Source organism: Numida meleagris, chromosome 2 (assembly GCF_002078875.1).
Source record: "Numida meleagris isolate 19003 breed g44 Domestic line chromosome 2, NumMel1.0, whole genome shotgun sequence".
Taxonomy (NCBI): Eukaryota; Metazoa; Chordata; class Aves; order Galliformes; family Numididae; genus Numida; species Numida meleagris.
In genome coordinates this window covers 106,679,714-106,696,698 of record NC_034410.1, presented here as the reverse complement: position 1 = coordinate 106,696,698, position 16,985 = coordinate 106,679,714, and the positions used below count along the sequence as shown (strand labels likewise).

The window sequence follows — 16,985 nt, the reverse complement described above, 5'->3', positions numbered from 1 at the left end:
TTATTGTGGTTGTGCCTAAAATTCTCAGTAGAGGCTCTCAGTCTCACTGTGCCATGCACTGTGAGGCTCTTCATTGTTACAGAGGCTCTCCTTTAGGTACCGTCTGGGCTCAATGGCAGCACCTTAAATGGACAGAAATACTCAGCTGTTCCAATTTTTCAAAAATTGGGAATCAAAGCTGCAGAAAATCATGAGGCCACAGGAAAAAAAAAAGTCACGAGACTTTCCAAAGGGTATATGCAGTGTCCTTTCTTGTCTCCTAGTCTCTGAGCTTTTTAAACCTTCCCAATTCACTGTACGAATACAAATGCTACTTTTTATACAGAAATATTCTGATTTTCGCAGTGTCGTGCAATCTTAGGAGTGGAAGCTTAAAAACATCAAATACCTGTATATTTGAAATACAGCCATAAGACTTGGCAATACAACAAACAGTTATATATAGGACTTCATTTTCTTTAGCACTCCATTGACAGGATACTATGCTCTCTTCCCTCTAGAGGAAATCCTGCAAGGCACAAGATGCTCCAAACTTGACTAAGAACATGCATAATTAAACAATTAATAAACAATTAATTAAAATAAATGTGATTATTCTTATGTTTTTATTTCATACTGGATTTTCAGAGGCACAAACCTGAGCACGTTGCCTTAGATGCAGGGCAATAGAGAAGCACAGCAAGTAAGGAGGTGTACAGCTGCAGAGAATTCCATGCACAGCATCACATTGCTTTCTCTTCTCTGTCAGCCAGAAAGAGGCACACTATCTCCCACTTCTTTCTCTCATTTCCCCTTCAAGTCATAACAACTGGGCAAAATGGACTTAAAACAAATGTAGGAAGTCAGGATTGCAAGAGAAGGATCAGAATGACCTCAAAAACGAGGCTGGCCAAAGGGACTTCTTTCCCTTACACTGGCAGAAACATCAGCTGGGTAATCAAACAGGTGTTTTCATTTCCATGCAGAGAAACAACACCGATAAGTCTCATTAGACGGTAGCTGAGTTTAGGAAGGAATGTGACTTTTCCCACCTAATGTTGAATGATTGGCCTAGCAGAAACATGATACTCAGAGGATACCAAGAGCAGCACAGTTCTTAGCTCATCCACCACAATAATGGCACTAATTTGAGAATAAGTGAGCATAAAGCTGATAATAGCTGTCTGTAAAGAACCGTGTATGATGGTAAGATGATATCAGACAACGCTAAGCAACCATGGAGGAATGTATCTAGAAGCCAGGACACAAAATGAGTCAAGCATGAAGAGGGTGTTGAAAATGAATCACTGAGAAAGATAGGAACAGCAGAGCAAAGCGCAGTCCCACTTCAGAGAATTCTCTCTCAGTATTATGATCCAAACTCTCAACAGTGGTGCTCTCCCACTTTAGTTTCAGTCATGCTTTTAAAATGTGAAATTAAGTCCTTGTTTATATGTGTATCACAAGCTAGGCCACTTAACCTCAGGTTTATCGCACACATGGTCAGAAAGAACGGTTTCCCTGACAAAAGTTCAACAAAGTTGCTTCATATTTCCAATGCTAACCACCTTTAAACCTTGCAATAGAATCTTGAATCTGTTTATTTCCTTGGGTTTTCTTTTATACATATTCCATGCACCTGAAAAGTGAAGGAAGAACAGTACTGGCCAGCCATTGTGCGGGCAGATGTTGTGTACATTTCCACAGAATATTCTGCCAAGATCCCTCTTACACAGATCTCTGACACCTGCACTATTTGGAAGGATTGCTTTCTGTATCAGTGAACTTCCCCTAGGGGCTGAGACAAGATGAACAACCAAGAACCTGGCTGCAGATCAGTCCCGCAGAGTATAGTGGGATGCAATTGCCCTTCCCTACTTAAGGAAGATGCAGTAGCCTCATTTCCAAGGAAGACAAAGGGGCTCTCTTCACACATCTCCTAAGAAAAGTGGAGATTAACAGAAGTTTCTTAAGCACCCTTTCTACTGTTGTTTAAAAATGAAATGAAGTCTAATAGGACAGATTTTAGACTACAGAATAAGCCATATTTCAACCAAAATTGTCAGGTAGTTGTAGAGAGGGATGAGGTCTCCCCTCAGCCTCCTCTGCTCCAGACTAAACAACCCCAGTTCCCTCAGCCGCTCCTCATAACTCTTGCTTTCTAGACCCTTCCACCAGCTTCACTGCCTGCAGCACAAACTGTAAATTTGTCATTTCTGTTCATAATTGAACTATCAGAAAGTCTACAAGGCTCTATATGCTAAATGTTTAACACCCCAGTACCATGCTCTTTATGATGCTTAGACACCTGCAGAGAAATTACGTCAAATCTGTAGCAGTAGTATTAGGTAATGCACAAGAGTTCAGTGTTCAAAACATCCTGTTCTTTACATAGCCTCTTGTCTTACACAAAAGCAGTTAAAAATAATAAGGCTTGTTCAAGCGCCAGATTTACAAGCTTGTGTTCACAGACTCTGTAAGGCTCATCTTGCAAGGTTGTTTTGTTATACCTGTGGGCTGGGGAAAGGGAGGCAGGAGACAGCACAGGAGGGAGGAAGGCTTTGTGAATGGGAGGTTTCAAGCTTTCAGGACAATATGCAATCTCTCCACACTCTGCTTTTATGACAATTAATTGTCTTTTCTGAAAAGTAAAACATGTATGAAGTGAGTAGCATAATTAGCATCCTGTAGCTGAATAATTATAACTGTATTTTGGGATGTGGACACTGGGATCGGCTAATGAGTAAGACAGATGCCATTTGCAAAACTTGGACGTCAATCCTGATGCAAAATTTGATCTCATCAATCTTTTGAAATATTTAAAGTAAAGGAAGTTTGGCTTTCCCATCAAATTTCACACTAGATGACTCTAGATGTATTCACTGCTTTCTGTGGCTTTAAATAGCTGTCTTGGTCCTTCCTACATAACACATACAGTGTAATAATCTCAGTGCTCAGAGCTAGCTGTTACAAAAGCATGAGGGCAATAGGCCCTCAACTTGTTGGGATCTGGGGATTGTTAGTGAGGGAAATCTGAGCAGAACAATGCAATCCATCAGTGCCCTCGTGTCCTCGTCACATTCATGAGTCCTATGACTAATCTCTTCGCAATCAAGACCCAAAGCTATAACGGATCACTTCATTCTTATTTTCACAGTCTGTTGAGAGCTTTGCTGCTATTCATTCTGTTTATGAAGCTCAGTTTGACCGTGAAGCAACATATTGATGATATGTTGTTCTGGGAGTAAACAGACCTGGCACAGAACATCGCTGAATTCTGCAGCCAGCTCCTGGCCTTTGTCACATAAGCATTTCCTAGGCACAGACTGCATATAAATTTATCAGTTTAAATACTGTGAAGACGTTCATTATTGTTTAATAAGGTGCTTGATTATTGCTGACAAAAAACACTATGAAAAAATAACAGTAACTTGTACCAAAAATAACGTTAGTGCTTGAAGATGAAGCTCCAGATCAGAAACAAGCTGGATTTCACTCTTCCATTGAAGAGCCTTCAGTTTATATTAGAGCCCAGTTATTTTATCCCAACACCTCCATACAGTCTATTTGTAACATATCCCTCATAAAGCTCTTCCTCTTACTTCCTGTGAACAGGAATATTACAAAACTGCACAGAGGAAGTGGAAGTTTAAGAGCCCTGCAGAGAACAGATGGAAAATGTGATAGGAAACTGAAAAACAAACATTTAATGTTTTCATATATGTTAGTTGCACTTAACAAAGGTCAACATCCACTCATACCTTTCTCTTAAATTTTCTGCCCAGTACTTGTAGTCTTGCACTACCAGTTATCCACCACAATGTCTCCTCTCAATAACATCTGTAAATGAGAATGGTAAATGTTTTATTATCAAAGGCAGCAAAAAGTCTTATTTTATATAGAGGAAGTGAGGCAGAATCAATAAAGATGAATATAACTTGTTGCCTTTATTAACTCAGTGGAACAAAACTTCTTAATTAATTTTTACCAAAATGCAGTTTCCTTCACTGGGATCCTCTGGATGATTTTTACTAATGTTCCTCTGCAGGAAATAGTGGACAAACTCCAGATCTCTGAAAGAATGACAAAACAGTATGAAATACAGGATCTCCCACAAGAATGCTAGAAACTTTACCTCTCATGGACCTGGGAAAGACCAAACAAAATTTACACGCAGCCCAAACTCAGACTAGAGTCTGGCATTTGAATAATCCTGGAGTATTTTCAATCCATCTCATTCTGTCTTAGTAAATGCTTCATTTTTTAAAGCAGGTTGAACTCAAAAGATCTTACTTAGGTCTCTCCTACATCATCTGATTTTCAAATCCTTAGCATCCACCACCACATCTGAAAATCAGAGTATTTATTTTGCATTGTAAATCCTGAAATAAAATTCTGGACACTGTAAGTCTGTATATATCAAATAATTCTGAATGTTTTGTCCTTTGTAGTTACTGGCCACTAAAGATTGATGCTCCCCTGTAAATCCTTGCAGATTATCACATTTCTCTGGGTGCCTAATTTGTGTGAGATTTACACTGTGCAAACATTGTTTACAGGGAGCATTTGATACTCCCTAAATCAATTAGATGTGCCTTTTCAGGAACATTTTCTCTTTCAGAGGGGTTTTGTTGTGTACCTGCTACAAGGGTTCCAAAACCGCATCACCTCTGAGAAGCCACAGGGCAGCTTGGAAATAAAATGGGCCTGCCAGTGCAGCCTCATGTATAATTGAAATGCAGTTGAAGGGGTCTTCAGAGGAATTTCTCCAACTCTGGAGGAGGCCAATCAGCAATCTGACCTCCAATAATGACAACAGAGGGAAGCTCCCTTTGACAGATAGCGGGAACTTTTTTCTTTGAAAATCATTCTTAGGTACCGTCTGCTGACAGAGTGCAGACTTATCTCCTGAGGTCCAGACAAGTCTGCGTTACTGATTATGCCAATATACCTCGTGCAGCTCTCACTGCCCTTATCTAAGAACGGGAAAAGTCAAGGAGAGCAAGGAAAAACAAAACAGAACCCTACCCAAAGGAGAAGTTTATCATTACAAGGGTTCAAAATGCATCAAAAGAAACCTCCCTGCATATATATGAAGTCTTGAAATTTTATTGTGTTATTTTTTTCCAGAAAGAAAATAAAAAGTAAGATCGTGAACAAAAAGCTAGCAGAACATGTCTATAAACCTGGTGGATACAATTACAAACAGGTAGTTGTATTTGCAGTTATGTATTGTGTGTGCAAAATGAGGATCTGTATCTACAGGTACACCTGAAGTCATGACACTCAACAAAGGCAAATACTGAGTCTTACATCTCGAATAGCTTGGATGCCAACTGATTAGAAGTGGCTTTGCAAAAAGGGACGTAGGACTCCTGGAGCAGAAACTGAACATGAGTCAGCAGTTTGCCTTTGCAGCAATAAAATCCAGCCTCACACTGGGCTGGTTTATTAAAAAAATAGCCAGCAACTGAAAGGAAGTGATTATTCCCCTCTATTCAGCACTTGTGAGGCCACATCTGGAGTACTGTATCAAATTCTGGGACACTGACAAACTGGGGCAAGTCAAGCTGAGGGCCACCAAGGTGGACAAAGGGCTGGAAAATGTGACATGTGAGGACTGCTGAGTGAACTGGATTTGTTTGGCCTAGAAAAGAGAGAGCTAAAGAAGAGGGCCACACTACCATCAGCACCTACCTAATGTGTGGTCGCAGAGAGACTGTTCTTGGAACATCAAAAGACTAAGTGGCAGTGGATGCACGTCTCAGCAAGGGAGCTTCCAACTATGTGCAAGGAGAAAAATATTCACAATAAGAATGGCAAAAAAAAAAAGGAAAAGAGTGCCCAGAGAGACCATGGCATCTTCATCTTCAGAGATATTAAAAATTTGACAGGAAAGGTCCTAGCAACATGATCCAACTTTGATGTTAGCAATAGTTCAAGCAGGCAACCACACTGGAGGAGCTCCAAAGGGACCCTCCAATCTAAAACATTCAGTGAGTTTAAACTAGACACAAAAGTTCATCTGTTTTCACTGTTACCCTGTGTTCCATCTCATGTCAAAAACAGAGTCAGTGCATTCTCTGCAAGTTTACAATTTGTGGTAGAAAGTGGCCCACTGCTGGGACAGAGTAAGACTAAAGAAGAGCTGGAGTTGAGGCAACCAGCATGCCTCAAGCAAGCCAGAGCAGTGCAATAAACTAACCAAATCCATCCAAACATACAGTAAAAATTCCCATGACTCAACCGCCTCCGTAGCCTGTCAGCCCTACCTCCCACCCACAGGCCTATCTAACACTACAGCCCAACTGCCCAATACTTCAATCTAAACAATGTGGTTATACAAGTTCTCTCCAAACACAGGACCCAGAAACAAGAATTCTGCCTTGATCCATTCCTGAGAATGTGTGTATTTTTTGGTCAGAATTTCGGTTGTCTATATTTGGAAAGTCTCACCCACGGTCTTCAGCTGGCTAAAGGAAGCCAAAGAAAATGCAAGATGTAGTGGCTACCAAAGCTGAAGTACTCCTCAAATATGACCATTCCTTGTGTATTTCTAGACTGCATATGTGACTACTAAATATGTGAGAACTCAGTCTCCTCCTTATTTCATTTGTAGGGAAGAAAGAATCATTTTCCACAGAATTCCCAAGATACAATCTACCACGGAGTACATCATTAATTAAGGATTTTTCTTTTTATTTGTTTCACCCAGAGCAGCTGGTCAGTTGTATCTCTCTGGGGCACGTCAACTAATACATATTATTTCATAAGCTGAGAATTTTTGAATAACACTGTCTTGTCCCTTCCATTTGTATTACATTACATGAGAGTAAGGAAGTATTTTTTCATTATCCTGTAGAAATTTAAGGGGAAAAGCATTGACAAGACATAACAAAAGGACTGAGCAGAACTAAGGATTATAAAAATGCTGATAAACTTTTGTATAAATGGCTATACTTCATAATGGAAAAGGAGGAGGCTAGGAATGAATCTAAATAGTGCTCATGTGAAGCAGAACTAGTGAATGACAACTGACGAAAACATATTAAGAACAACAATTCCCTTTTTTTTCCCCCACAGATCTCTAAGCATTGAAGTGCCACTGAACTCAGTAGGAATCTATTATTGATTTCAGTGGGAAATCCTGGCCCACTAGCCTCATTTTCACAGTTGGAGAAACTGAGATACAAAAACGTTAAATGAGTTGCAGGATATTACCCAGCAAATGGCAGAGCTGGGAACAGTACTCAGCTCCCCTGGAGGCCACTCCGTGCGTCATCCAGCGCACCATTTCCTCATACTAGAAGGCAGCAACAGCACAACTTTCTGGGATTTTGTTTAATGAGAATGGGAGATGGAGAGATCTGGAGGCTCACCTCTGAAGTGAAGGAATGCTGGGCTTGTCTGACTTACATCCAACACACAACTGCTGACACTAATATATGAACATGTCTTTGTTCGTATGCAGACTATTAAAGGAAGAGTCAAAGAATCAGGAATGTTCACAAGGAGAAAAATGTAATTTAATTTATTTTAGAAACACACAGCCATGCAGATTCTGTATGCACTGAGTCAGGAGGCAAGTTTGCAAATCGTAATCAAATGTGATTTAAACACTGCTTCTGCTAAAGCAGTTGAATCAACTAGTTGGCTAATGCAAAAAGAATATAATGCAGGGGGCTTACTTCACTTCTGATGCCTACCAGTCCTGTTCTCCACAGACTGAAAAGGGTGATATCAGGCCCTTAAATAGAAAACATTACTTGTAGCATGATTATTTATGTCTCACTGCTGTATGGGTGGCATGCTGCTTTACTCTTGGGACAGATGCACTGACTTTGCAGCTTATTCCTATGAGGGTATTTTAATCATTGTAAATTATGTATATGAATCCATTTTCACAGCAAATGTGTTTGATAATGCCCTCTCCCTGTGGACACTGCTGCACACGGTTTGGTATTAGCCTTTCATCTGAGAGGTTCGGCATCCTCAGAAGAACACATGTGATGGGAAAGGACTGAAAGATACCAAGTTTTCATTGTTTTGCTGAAAGGCTCTGGCCCATGGACCCAAAATACCTCAGGCTGCTGAAATGCTCATAATTGAGAAATTGTCCTTATACATACAAGTACCAAGCAGGTGATCCCTTATTTTAGTCAGCAGTTCACAATCCCAGTACTGGGAGAAGAACAGCAGCTGCAGTGCTTGGCACTGCTTCAGAGTGGACCCACTGGCCTTCACTGGGGCTGGAGGATGCACTTGCGACTGCTTGTGCAGGGCATTTGTACCAGAAGGTTTCAAATCATTATACGAAGATGGATGATACACATTAGCGCCGTGATGGTTTTGTGAAAAGCAGTGTAGTAGTTATGGCCAGCACTGCGTGAGATGACTGCTAAATTCTAGACATTTAAATGGAAGGGACTGGTAGATGTTTAACATTTAAGCTTAATTGAAGGCCGTGTGTGAACGGAAGAGCAGCAAAAAATATTACAGGATTTATATCTCACCATTCAGCAACCTTTAAAAATGGACCACACCAAAGAGTAACTTAGGAGCAGAAAATTGCTGGACTTAATTCACTTTAATACTTCCGACTTTGTTGCTTCGATACAAATCTACTATGTCATTTAACTTCATGACTGTTAATGGGAAATAAATATTACTGAACTTCAGGCTTTGAACATTTCAAACTTTGCCTCTCATTTTAATCTTTGAAATCTTGTAACTCAATTTGAAACTTTGACATTACAATTCAGCAAACACTTTCTTCTTAATGGCATTTTATTCATTTATATTGTTCCCACCTACCACAAGCGTCACTTCTGGACTGGGTTTGACTTTTACTGTCATTTTTTTGTTTGTTTGTTTGCTTGCTTAAAACTTGCCATTATGCAGCTGTGTAATATAGCACAATAGAGGGTGATAAATACTGAGCAGCTGAAGCTGAAAACAAGTTGAGTTAATGGGATGAAGTGAAGGTGATGACACTTTTTTTTTTGAAACACAAAGTCAGGAGATATTTTAAACAATGTGTTTTACACATGTCCAAAAAGAAATCCTTCATTTTTCCCCAAAGACTCTCTGGTGTAAAATTCATCCCCAGTGGGGAACACACACACACAAAAAAAATTCCTAAACTCGATTTAATGGCTTCATGAATTCACATGAAGTGGGATAATATTTATGCTTCTAATATCCAGGTCAAGCAGTAGTCCTCCATTCTGCTGCTAAAATCCTCTCTGTTGCTGTTGGCTGCTAGAAATTAAAGAGTTAAAATGGAGACCACTGAAAAAGAGCAAAGCATATGTTATAAGAAGCATGTTACTTGCTCAATGGGCTTCCCATGGGCTAGTGAAGGTTGGGAACCACTTCCGTAGAGGAAATGTATATGGTGTCGAGTTATGGACAGTCCTGTGAGTTAGCTCCATCTCTGCAACTGATTAGCCCCAGAATTACTTTGGCCTCACTAGTTTCTTACAAACATTATTTAGTCAGGCTTCAAAACTTAAGAAGGTAACACAATTATTTCATTTTACAGATGAGTTGTAAGTACAATAGGGTTAACAGCTACTGCACAGGGACACATTACACTAGCATTAGGAACCTGAAAAAAATTCAGTTTCCCAACTCTTGTCCATTTAACCATAATGTCCACAGTCATTTAGACGGGAAAAAATCTACTGGAACCATGCCCACTTGAAGCCATTTCTGATACTTAAGCAAGCCTTGTTATTTTTATAGCTACAGTGCACCTGCAGCTTCCAAACAGTTTCCAAAGGTCACCCACCTATCCTAACTTCACCGACCCTCAGATTCTTCATCTTTCAAAACCTGGAAAATAAAAGCTCTCCATCTTCCAGTGTTCTTGCCCACTGAGGCCAGAAAGAGACTTCTTTTGACTTCAGTGGCTGTATGACTTATCTCCTATATTCTTTTGCCTCAGTTTTAGAGAGCAGTTGTCTCAGGGCGGGTAAATGTCTGCTTCAAGAGAAACTGTTGTGTTGAGAATCACTATCTAATCATTACCACCCAAGCACCACACAATACAAACAGTAACAATAATGAGCAAATGAAACAGCATAAAAATAAAGAATAAGTAAACAGCACAACCACCCTAGCAGCAGTGGCTAGAAATTTATCTTGAAAAGCTTAGCTGTTCCTGTGGCACAGAAGCTAAGAGCAATTGTTCTGTGCTGCAGTGGCATTGCCCAATAACCCATTCTGTCTTAACTAGCAGAGCTGGTTAAATTGTCCTGCCTTGTGTTCTCTTCTAATTAATTGTTTAAAGAGAGGATAAAAAGGCTGGCGGGGATCCAAGTTTAATTGCTCACTGCTATGACAGAAGAAAGCACTGATCAGAATATTTTTTTGCAAAATGAAATGTGTATCTCCTGGGCTTTTAGCAATAGCAAAACAAGTTTACATTTCTCTCTAATATAATTCTGTCCTCTAAGTCATTAACAGTTCCTTGATCCCTTCTCTTATTCCTTTCCCCTTTATCTTATTTATTGAAACTTGTAATATAAACAGCATTTCTTCACCTACTGTCTTTTTGAAATGTTGATAGCCTGGAAAATGGCACTAGCGCAGTTTCAGGGCATTTCTTCTGCATAGCAGTGGTGTTTCCATCACATGTGGGCACTGTCAGACACTAAAAATCATTTAGGGCTATAATGGGCATCTTGGAGAGTAATCTGCTGGACCTGCTTTGCCACCATCACAACTGAGCACAGCACAGTGTGACCCTGGGAGCATCAAGCAGATGCACATGAGGCTGAGGATCTGGCTGTGTGGCTGTTTCCAGCTAAAAACACATTCTTCCACCACCACATGCTGGAAAATTAGAGACTGCAGATCTTTCTAAACATGCTTATGGATGTAGAAAACCCTTTCATAAGGAGGTAGGGGTGAGGTTTCTTCTGAAAGGCAGCATAGGAAGGGGTTGGAAGCACCAGCACTTTTGCCCCCTCGTTGTTACATTCCTTTCCCAGGCCCAGGAAGCAAGGCTGTCTGTGAGCCGCGCTGGCTGGGAAGAATCGCACTGCTGAACAGGGACGGGAAAGGGAATGTGGTTTCCTGAAAGGTTTCCAGCAAGTACATGGGAATGGAGCTCTTGAAAGAGACATGGAGCTGGAAGCACTTCCCTTCTGAGAAACACTTCCAACTTGTTCCCCAGGCCAAATGCAATAACAGCTCTGACATTATTATTGCAAAGGGGGGAAAAGTCATTCTTCCAGCTCAGTGCTGTAATTTCTCCATTTTGAAGCCACACCTACTCTGGGACCTGGAAGTCATGTGGTCTAACATGCAGCCTGCATATGGGATGCTTCTTGGGCACTTATCTACCAGCACTTATCACCAAGTCTTCCTGGAGATGCTGGGAAGCCTTCTGGCAGCAACAAAAAACCTGAACTTAAAAGATGTGGTTTTCAACCTGAGTCCTTCCTTTTATCTGTTTTGACTTACTTAGGATTTATTGCCACAAGTTGTCTACAATATACATGGTTTTTCCTACTGTCAGTCATGAGCCAATACCTTAATATGAGCGAAAGTGCTTCCACATATGCAAAATCTCTTCCTTTCCCCACTTAATACACTACACATCACAACAAATAAAGAAAAAATATTTGAAACATTTCTCTAAACAATATGTAAACAGATCCTTATGAGGGAATACTAACAAAGTAGTGCTAAATATTCAGGTGATCACTAGAAGGATTAGGAAATAACGTATGAAAGAAGAAATGAAGCAAAAGCAGCAAGGGACCCAGTTGCTGTTTAACTGTCCAGGAATTCACACACAAGAGTTACAAAACAAGTGCTGTTGACAGTACAAAGGGGAAAATAAAGGCATTAGAAACAGTTTAAATTGTACTGGCATAAATAATGTTTCTTCTCAGACTGTTCTAGAAAAAAAAGGGGGTGGCATTAACTCAGCAACCTCCGTTTTTAAATAAGTTTAGTTAAATTGGTACAATTCTTGTTTAGATAAGACCTCAGACTCACTGACTCTCTGGAACCCCCTCTTAGTCTTACCTCTAACCACTTTTTTCCAGCCCATGGCAGGGAAAAATGTACCACAAGAGGCAGAGCCAGACACCAGTAGTATCGTAAGAGCCTCTCCAAGAGTGTCTCAGCAAACACAGGGCCAGAATCCATCCTTGCTCACAGTGAGCAATTCATCTGATTGGGACTACTTAAAGAGGCAATCTCTAAGCCTCCAGCTTACTGACACCTGACAGCCATCAGCCTGCTATAAAACATGAGTCAGTCAATGAATTACATGATTTTGTGGAAAATAAGAGTCATTTAGAACATTCTATTCACATTTCCATGCACGGATCATTTAACCTCGTGGGTGTTGTGTTTTTTTTTTTAAACTAAGCATATAAAAGGAATATGAACACAAAAGTTCCTACCAGTATCAGGAAAAAGTAAAAGAATATTTTTACAGAGTTATGTCCGTATTCTAACTAGAAGCAGGAAGGTCTTTTAAATTCTGAGAAAATATGGCATTAACAAACCTGACAGCATAGAATCATAGAATCATAGAATTGCTCAGGTTGGAAAAGACCTTCAAGATCATCAAGTCCAACCGCAACCTAACTATACTACCCTAACCCTAACACCCAACCACTAAATCATGTCCCTGAGCACCACATCCAAACGGTTTTTAAACACGTTCAGGGATGATGACTCAGCCACCTCCCTGGGGAGCCTGTTCCAGTGCTTAATAACCCTTTCTGTAAAGAAGTTTTTCTTGATATCCAACCTAAACCTCCCCTGGCGCAACTTGAGGCCATTTCCCCTTGTCCTGTCACCTGTCACCAGTGAGAAGAGACCAACCCCGCTCTCACTGCAATCACCTTTCAGGTATTTGAAGAGAGCAATGAGGTCTCCCCTCAGCCTTCTCTTTCCCAGACTAAACAGCCCCAGTTCCTTCAGTCTCTCCTCATAGGGCATATTCTTCAAGCCCTTCACCAGCCTTGTTGCCCTTCTTTGGACCTGCTCCAGCACCTCAATGTCCTTTCTGTACCGAGGTGCCCAAAACTGAACACAGTACTCAAGCATACTTTTCTTAAGATTCAAAATATTTTAGCTGATGTTAGAAGCACAGGTAACATTGCATAGATCTGTTCCTGTAGCATTTCTGGTTTTATAGCTAACATATTCATATACTTCATAGTCTCATTTTCAGAACAAAGAAGCATGACTATGTCTGATTTTTTTAGGAAATATAGCATACTTAGGACGAGTGTTTCCCCTTTCACTCCGATTCTTTCAGACGGATAGAAACAGACACAATATCAAAGATTTATAATGGGGTACAGATAATAATGCTAAAAATTTCAAGCAGCAACAAAACTCTCATAGGCCAAAGAACTCATAAACTGAAACTGATGTATGCAATAGGCTGTGCAAATAAGTCTGAGGAGATGGGTTCTTGCAATAAGAGGTAGATGGATTTCAGGCACCTAAATCCAAAATGGTAACAACAACAAAAAAATCTGCCTCATATTGAGGATGCCTAAAGTCACTGGGGCCTGTCTTAATTTACATGAAGTATAGCAGGGTGCAGGACATCACAAATAGGCAGGACTGACAAAATCTGGGCTGATGTACACCTGTACTATTAAATATTCCTGATTCAGGAACAAGGTATATCTCAATTTGAATTATTTGAGGAAACCAGCTTAACAGGTGCTTTTAGAACAGGCTCAACACGTACTGCTAAACTGAGGTCTCCACAGATAGCCAGCTGTGGTCTTTTGCTTGTTTAAATGGAGCAGGAAGAGGAATTTTTGTCAGTGACCCCTTTGTGCTTCTCATTCAAAGCTGGGGTAGTAATATACAGACATGGACCTGGAAGCAGGATTCCTCCTTCACAGCAGCACATCTTAAGCATGAAGCAACAGAGACATGCTCCTTTTTGCTAGCTCTGGTTCAGTGATCTCAGGGTTCTTGAAGTATCTGAGAGTGGCACAGGCGAGGAACTACTCCAGGTTGTCCAGTCGCTTGCCTGGTCGAAAACAAACCTTTTTGGCAGGGGGATAATAAAATTATTTTATTCCTTTTTCTCCTTCTCGTCCAGACAAACACCTTAACCTGTTAAGTTCTCCCCCTGGTTACACTGCAGAAGAGCAGTTTACTGCTTGCTCTTGCACACTTTAAAGAGGACACTGAGCGGTGAATCATGACTAAGTTGAGGAATCTTCCCACAAACCTTGCTGAGGCTCGTTGATGGCTATGGCTTCAGGCACATCCTGGCTACAGTTTAGTGCTGCCTCCAGGCTTGCCCTAGACAGCTGTCTGCTTAGTATGAGGGTTTTCTAACTCATCCTTCTGAATCACCTCCTTTTGGTGTACTCTAGCATACTCAGACTGATGGTTTCCCTTCTGGTGGGGAGATTCCTGAGCTTGTCAGACCTAGCATTAATTAACGATGTGACAGTTGCAGACAAACTGGAGCACTAAGCACCCCTTCACCTTTGGCTTGCTTTCTTACTGATTCTTTTCCAAATGAAAAGGCACTGGAATGGCACATTATTAGCATCCTCTCTTTTATTAGAATGACGGTCCTCATGTAAGTCAACAAGAGATTTACATGGCAGGCCAGCATGGGGCTGACGCACTGAATAGCCAGCAATCCTGTCTGGTTTTTGCAGGGTCTCGTAAAACCAGCATGTGTGCCTATAAACTCAGAAATGCCATCAGTACCATGGAGGAAGTGGCCACGCAGACAAAGTTACCTTCATGTGATTTTCAGAGTTGCAGAGCTGAACATAATTTTCATCAGACTGGGCTCAAAAATTCTGACACTGGAGCCTATGCACTAATCAGAGGAAGTGAACCTAGAGGGCAAGCCATCAGTAATCATAAAATGCAAGATTAAGTGTCCAAGCAGCAACAAATTTAAGCGAGTTTAGGAAATTACAGTCATCCACTTTGATACTGTATTTGAATATTTCCTAACATTCTATATAGTTCTGCTTCAGTTCTCATCATGTTTTTCAGCAAATATTCCATTGAGGCCTCACTGTTCTCCAATCCTGTGCTGGACGTTGCATAGTGAGTTTATGTGGCATCCCTGCTGGACATGCTGGGTTTGCCAATTTAATTAAAAAAAAAAAAAGTGGAGCTAACATAGCCCCCTAAACCTAGCAAAAATCTAGCTGAAATCATTCTGAAATGCTCCTACTGTCTACATTACTCCCTGCCAAGTCTCCCCACCCTCTACTGTCATTTTCTCCTCCTTTTTATAAGAGGAAATGCATGCTAAATCAGCAAGTTAGGTTCACTCCTTAACGTAACAATTACTAACAATACACTTTTCTCCCTCTGTTATAAATAATTTTAGTGTGTAATTCAGTCAAATGAGAAGTCAGGCACTTATACACACTGTCTCCACTCTTTTGTGTAAGACCAAGACTAGCTGCCTTCACCAGCCTAGAGACCTGCAAAACATTTCTTTCCTTCCACTGTAACAGCATGCATTGCTCTCCTTCTGCTACTACCTATCTTTATCCACAGAAAACTAGAACTCCAGGAAACTCTGCTGCAGATGGAGGAGAGATGAGACTTTAGGCATTCAAGATGCTGAAGACTAGAGTATAGCCTTCAGTTTCTTTGGCTAAATAAAAAATGGCCTATTTGATCACATAACCACGTAACCTACAGCATCCTTAGGCATGGCATCACCGACAATCCCTTTCTACCTATCTCATCTGCGCCATGCCTCCCTCACAGCTCTAACACACAGCACAGTAGCGCCTCATACCACCATTTGCTAGGCCCTGTAGTACAGGAGTGGCCCCAGGGAGCATGAAGAGAAAGAATGAGTCAAGCCAAAATGCGGTCAATCACTTTCCAACATTCCCTCAGCTTAGTGATATCCTACTAGGCATTTCACATAGGAGATAAGAGGTATCATTTGCCTCCACAGGCTTCATGTGCCTTAATGTCTCCATCAGGAAGTGTTATCCTCTACCAAAAACTCTTTACTGGGTTACACAAGCTAGGTATATAGGTATTTACTTCATTTCCTTAATGTATTCTCAAAGGCTTGGATATCCTCTCTATGTAGGAAGCCTACATAGTTAAATGAAATCAGGAGACTCTCCTACACCCATGCACAGGGCAAAATCTGGATTGAGAGGGAGAGCAATGAAGAACTTTCTTATGTGTACATATCCCATAGGGATTGGGAGAAAAGTCTGTGCCACTGGAAGTCACATGATGCACTGGACAAGTGAGTTTGCCTTCCAGAACACCCAGATCTGCTTTGTAGCCACAGCCTTCCACAGATGTCCTATCAAATCCCTGTGCCAACAGTGCTGGACTCTAAATCTCACACAACACACTCAAGGATACACATTGTTTTCCTCTGTTCTGACAAAAGAGGAAGGAAAAGGGAATTGCTCCAGCCTGTCTTCTAGGGACCTACTTGCTCAAGAGCCTTGCAGCCACCACAGCGGCTGCAGAACTGCCTGCAGGCCCCAGAAGAAGCTGCAGATGAGCTGCTGGCATCTTGCTGCAAGGCTCCATGCCAAATTACAACCCCCCCAAACTGTTTCACTCAAAATCTGATTGTTTGAAACTTACTGACTGGGTGAAGAGGTGAATTTCACAGAGCCCAGAATGTCACTTGGGTGTGGCAGTGCATGCCTGGTTTGTGTCCCAGCTGACACTGATATTTGTGTATAAAAACAGAACCTATAGAGATCAGGAATATTTGGGGGATAATTCCCCATTTGGAATAGTCATGAGAGCAACTTTTTTTGTGAACACAGCTCTCAGGTGGATACATACACTGTGGGAATTGCTGTGTCCCCAACTTCTTTGGATTTCAGATCCCATGCTTCAAATTCACTTCAGAAATCACTCAAATTTAAAAGTCATTGGTATTTCCAGTCCATCTGAGAGAGCAGTTCTGAGGTTCACAGCTGACCACATTTTCTTTACATATACACCATGTAATTTTAACTCCCTCTCGACTTGCT

General features: G+C 41.0%; 1 long non-coding RNA gene across 5 annotated transcripts in view; it reads right to left on the bottom strand.

The window, feature by feature from the left end:
* LOC110394297 overlaps window positions 1-16,985 on the bottom strand; it is a 117,806-nt gene that overhangs the window by 27,146 nt on the left and 73,675 nt on the right. For all 5 annotated transcript variants that reach the window (XR_002435540.1, XR_002435538.1, XR_002435536.1 and 2 more), the window contains 3 exons: window positions 5,677-5,762; window positions 3,968-4,052; window positions 3,741-3,819 (listed from right to left, as the gene is read on the bottom strand). This is a non-coding gene — a long non-coding RNA (uncharacterized LOC110394297). The remainder of the gene's footprint in view (window positions 1-3,740; window positions 3,820-3,967; window positions 4,053-5,676; window positions 5,763-16,985) is intronic.